Source organism: Stegostoma tigrinum, chromosome 26, assembly GCF_030684315.1.
Source record: "Stegostoma tigrinum isolate sSteTig4 chromosome 26, sSteTig4.hap1, whole genome shotgun sequence".
Classification (NCBI taxonomy): Eukaryota; Metazoa; Chordata; class Chondrichthyes; order Orectolobiformes; family Stegostomatidae; genus Stegostoma; species Stegostoma tigrinum.
In genome coordinates, this window is record NC_081379.1 from 42,386,352 (window position 1) to 42,392,351 (window position 6,000).

The window sequence follows — 6,000 nt, forward strand, 5'->3', positions numbered from 1 at the left end:
ATTAATGTAGCACCTGTTATGATCCTAGGGTATCTGAAAGTGCCTTCTCGCCTATGAAGTTAGTCATGGTTGTAACTTAGGAAATGCAGAACCTAGTTTGTGTACAACAAGCTCCCATAATCACCACGTGAGAATGACAAGGTAATCTAGCATGATGAGAGATTCATTTTGGCCAGGACATCAGGGATACCCCTCCCTCCTACTCCTTCAAAGTAATGCCTCTATTTTTTTATATCGACTTGAGAGCTCAGCTTAAAATCTCATCTGACAGGCAGCATCTCCAACAGTGCAGCATGCTGTTGGTACTGCAGTGGGGGTAGGGGGAAGGTTAGGCTTGAGTTTTGAACTTGAACCTGAAACCTTGAGATTCAGAGATGTGACTGCTCACTTTCGAATCTTCCTTGCATAAATAATTTTAATGGGATGCTGGGTAGGTGTATAATGCAAAAATGACTTGAAAATTATGCACTTATGGCTGGATGAAATAAGATGGCAGGAGGCTTGTGTGGGCATTAAGCATCAGTATAGAATGGTCAGTTTTTGTGCAGGAAATTCCATGTAATAGATGCAGGGAGCAGAAAGAATATATTTAATTATATATCGTCGTTTTAATTGGAACAGACATAGATCTTCTCACGGATGGTAGTGAATCTATGGAATTCTTTGCTACCAAGAGCTGTCAAAGCTGGTTTTTAAGTATATTCAACATTGAGATTTTTTTTTAAATCAGTAAGGGAATCAAAGGTTATGAGGAAAAGGCAGAAAAGTAGAATTGAGAATTATCAGATTGGCCGTGATCTTATTGAGTAGCAGAGCAGGTTGATGGGCTCAATGCCCTATATCTACGCCTACATCTTATGGCTAAAAGATGAAGGTTCAGAGGAACACTGACAATAATTGCACCAAATAGAAATAATTTGTGTCAAGCAGTGATGTGGCTAGAAGAATGATATGGATTATCTATGATGCAGTAAGCAGTTTTTTGTATCTTGGCCAAGAATGTTAGGTGGCAGAAGAGCTTCAACAGATACAGGAACAGTATTTAGTACCTGGATAGATTTGGACATTGTGGAGTGTCAAGAGTTGTTGAGAAAGAGAAATAACTAGTTTGTTGAACTATTTGGAGACAGCTGTGGAAATGGACAAGATATAGGAGTCTGAAATCAGCAACTGTTCAGATTTTTTTTCTTAGTATCAAAAAACATTTCACACTGATGGAAACACCAGGTCAAGCAAGAGAGAAGGTAGTAGGAACTGCAGATGCTGGAGAATCTGAGATATCAAGGTGTAGAACTGGATGAATACAGCAGGCCAAGCAGCATCAGAGGAGCAGGAAACTGATGTTTCGGACCTAGACCCTCCTTCAGAAATGGGGGAGGGGAAGGGGGTTCTGAAATAAATAAGGAGAGAGGGGGAGGCAGATAGAAGATGGATTATTGAGAAGATAGGTGGAGAGGAGACAGGCAGGGATGGAGCCAGTAAAGGCGAGCGTAGGTGGGGAGTTAGGGAGGGGATAGGTCAGTCCAGGGAGGACGGACAGGCCAAGGGGGCAGGATGAGGCTAGTAGGTAGGAGACGGGGTTAGGGCTTGAGATGGGAGGAAGGACAGGTTAGGGAGGCAGGGACAATCTGGGCTGGTTTTGGGATGTGGTGGGGGGAGGGTAAATATTTTAGCTTGTGAAGTACACATTGATACCATTGATGACCTGTCCGCCCTCCCTGGACTGACCTATCCCCTCCCTAACTCCCCACCTATGCTCACCTTTACTGGCTCCAACCCCACCTCTTTGACCTCTGTTTCCTCTCCACCTATCTTTTCCACTATCTATCTTCTATCCGCCTACCCCCCTCTCACTATTTATTCCAGAAACCCCTTCCCCCTTCCCCCATTTCTGATGAAGGGTCTAGGCCTGAAACATCAGCTTTCTTGCTCCTCAGATGCTGCTTGGCCTGCTGTGTTTGTCCAGCTCTACAATTTGTTATCCAAGCAAGAGAGAAAATTGATTGGAGAAAGGAGGTTAAATTCATGGTCAGAGGGATTTGAAAGTAGAGGAGCAGGTGTCAAGACTAAGAGAAATTGCATTTGAGTGAACAGAAATGTATTGAAAGAGCATTTTTTTCTGGGTTGGGGGAGTCTGGAACGAGAGGGCATAGGTTTAAGGTGAGAGGGGAAAGATTTAAAAAGGACAGAAGAAGCAACTTGTTCATGCAGAGTGTGGTGCATTTATGGGGTGAGCTGTTTGAGGAAGTGGTGGAGATGGGTACAATTACGAGATCTGGATGGGCACATGAATAGGAAGGGTTTAGAGGGATATGGGTTAAATGCTGGCAAATGGGGACTGGATCAAATTAGGATATTTGGGTGACACAGATGAGTTGGGCAGAAAGATCTGTTTCTGTACTGTATAACTCTATAACAAGTACCCAGAAATGGATGACTAAATGTAAAAGTACAGAGTCATTAAAGTTCAGAGATAGCAGTTGTTACCTTGAATTGCAAGAGCTTTGAGAAGAAAAGCAATCAAAACTTTTATTCCTGTATAAGGAATGGAATTCATAATTCAATTATTGGAAGATTTATGATCCCAAGTTGAGAGAATCAAGAGTGAATCTTCAGCAAAAATTAAGTTGTATTATGAATGGAGTATGCTATTAAAACGGAGAATAAAAATCAGACAGAAGTGAAGGATGCTAGTTGATGAGAGAAGCCCTCAACCAACATTCAAAGAAGATTGGGACAAAATACTCAAGTATTAAAACTGTGCAAAGGAAAATGGTGTTTCCCATGTTTGTTTGAAAATTTGAGCTTTGCTTATAATCTTAGCAAAGCTCAACAATTTTCTTGTGTTATTGATCATATTTAAGACATAGTTGAAAGGCTCCACTTTCACAATTGTTAATCATGAATGTTTTGGAATCTGAAACTCTACACCAAATTAATGTTTTGACCATTTGTGGATGAGAAAAAAACCTGCTCAAATGTATTTTCAGTTAAAAGTGGGAGTGAAATTCCAATACGGTCCATCACGCAGACTAATATAAATACAACAGTCGATACAATGTGGAGATGGAGGAACACAATGGGTCAGGCAGCATCAGAGGAACAGGAAAGTTGACATTTCAGGGTTACATGCTTCATCAGGATTGGGGAGGGGGAAGGGATCTTGGAAATAAATGCGGTGGGACTGGGGTAAGGTAGGTGGGACAGTGATAGGTGGATGCAGGTAGGGGACTGTGGGGATTGGTCATGGGTGGGATGGGGTGGATTGTTGAGAAAGAAGATGGACAGGTTGTGTCCGGTCAAGGAGGCAGGGATGAGAGGGAGAGTTGGACATGGGATGAGGCCAGGGGTGGGGAGATTTTGAAACTGGTGAATTCTACGTTAAGGCCATTGGGCTGTAAGCTCCCTGAGTTAGAATATGAGGTGTTATTCCTCCAGTTTGCATGTAGCATTGCTGTGATGCTGAAGGAAGCGCAGGATGGACATGTCACCTAGAGAATGAGGAGGAGTTAAATGGTTGGCAATCAGAAGGTGGTGTGGATTATCACAAACAGAGCGCAGGGGCTCTGCGAATCAGTCACCCAAGTCTGCGCTTGGTCTCCCCAATAAAGAAGAGGCCACATCGGAAGCAACGGATACAGTAGACCAAGTTGGAGTATGTACAGGTGAATCCCTGTCAGATTTAGAAAGATTGTTTGCAGCTTTGGATGGAGGTTAGTAGCAAGTGTAACACTCCTGCGGTTGCAGGGTAGGGTACAGGGTATGGTAAGGTTGATGGGGAGTGTGGCGTGGACGAGGGAGTCATGGAGTGAGCAGTCCCTATGGAAGGTGGATAAGGGTGGAGAAGGAACGATCTCTTTGGCGATGTGGTTGGTTTGCAGGTGGCGAAAGTGGTGGAGGATGATGTGCTGGATGCGGAGGCCGGTGTGTTTACCTGCTGTGTTCCTCCAGCTCCACACTGTATTGACCCTGAATCCAGCATCTGCAGTTCTTGCTATCTCTGTAAATATTACAGATACTGGACATAAGAAAATTCAAGATATTTCAGATCAATGGCCTTTCAACATGAAACTTAAAAACTATCAAATTCAATGTGAAGCTTGAAGGGCAGGAGTTGACACTGTCGCTGACCATGGCTTTCCCTACTTATGATGACCTCCATCTCCAAACTCAATTTAGATTGTTGCCTAGTGTCCTAGACAGAACACTTGCTGCCTCCGTGTGAGCAATGGGCTGCTCCTGGGGATGTAACCAGCAAGGCCACATTGTTGATATTTCACTAGAGACCCATGGATGTATTTTCCAAGGCACCACCAGTGGTCTTATTCAGTGTAAATGTGTAATTTCTAGGCCAGTCAATCCTAATCTCTTCTGACTGGCCTCTTAACCTCTTATCTACAGGAAGTCCATCTTGTCCAAATCTATGCATCCTTCATCCTGTTCTTCTCCAGTTCCTATTGACCCAACACCATTGCCCCTACAAAAAAAACACTGTTGCACATAAAATCTAAAATTCTCGTTATGTTTAACTAATTATAGTCTTCACCCCACATCCTCCTATCTCCATCTTTCCCGCCAAATGGGATCCTTTACATTCGTCAGTAGGATGTTGCAGGGTGGTTGTTGGGTTGTGGGCTCCCTAGATGCCTAGGGGCTTGAGCAGTCTTATGGTCATCTCTGATACATCTCTGATGTACGGTAGGATCCCATACCCACAACCAATAAAACTAACGTCATATACAAAATACCACGCAGGGACTGACAGAAACATTACATAGGTCGAACTGTAAGAAAACTGACAATAAGGATACACAATCACCAACTAGCTATGAAGAGACATGACCAATTCTCACTGGTCTCAATATACTCAGACAGAGAAGGACTCAAATTTGACTGGAACAATACATCCATTAATAGCACAAGCCAAACAGAGACGTGCTAGAGAATTCCCTGAGGCCTGGCATTCCAACTGGAACTCCACCAAGGAACACACTGAATTGGACCCGAATACAAATCACTGAAGAACAGAACTGGAAGTGACGCCAAACACTCCGGCAAACCAAGGCACATAAATAACAAGTGGGCCGGAACACCAATGCTTCACCCGAGGTGCACTAACGATGTTACCAAGCAAGGTGACAAAACGTCTGCAATTAAACACACCAGCTCAGTGAGCAAGTCTACAAATCTTCTCAAAAACGTATAAACGTAAAAGATTGTCCAAAAATGGGTTATAGGGGAAATGGTGGCCCAGTGGTGGTGTCACTGGCCTCGTAATCCTGAAACTGAGACCAGTGTTCTGCTGTTATGAATTCAAATCTCACCATGGAAGATGGGGAAATTCGAATTTAATTAAAATAAATTGACACAGTTGATTGTTGTAAATTCCTCTATCTGGTTCATTAATGTTCTTTAATGAGCAAAATCTGACATTTTTATTCAGTCTGACAGGGATCTCATTCCGTAGCAATGACTCTTGGGCAATTAGGAATGGGAAATAAACAGTGACCTACTCAATGACGCCCATATTCCATGAGTATCGTTTTAAAAATGAATGAGTGCGTTGTTTAGGACATAAATGAAATTCCAGAATTAAAACAGCAATTGCTGGAGAAAGCCAGCAAGTATGATAGCCTTTGTGGAGAGAGAAAAGCAGTGTTAACGCTGACAGTCCGTCCAAACTCCTGCGAAAGTAGGTAAAAGACTCGGTCCTGGGGATTGCGTGAGTCAGCTGCACTGGCGCCATCCGCCACAGGCGGCGTCGCTCTCGGAGTTCTCAGGCAGTAGCCGCCAGCAGGTTCCAGATTGATCATTCGGAGCTTGGGGACAACGGATTGTCCAATCGGAGCTGGAAGAAATGATGGCTGTGGTCATGATTGGTTGATATAGTATTTCCGTTTTTATTGGTGCGTATTTCACCTCAGATTCTTGCGGATTGGCCATTTCTGACAGACAGCCTCTCGTTGATTGGTCATTGTTCTTCGGCTTGTCTAATTTGTC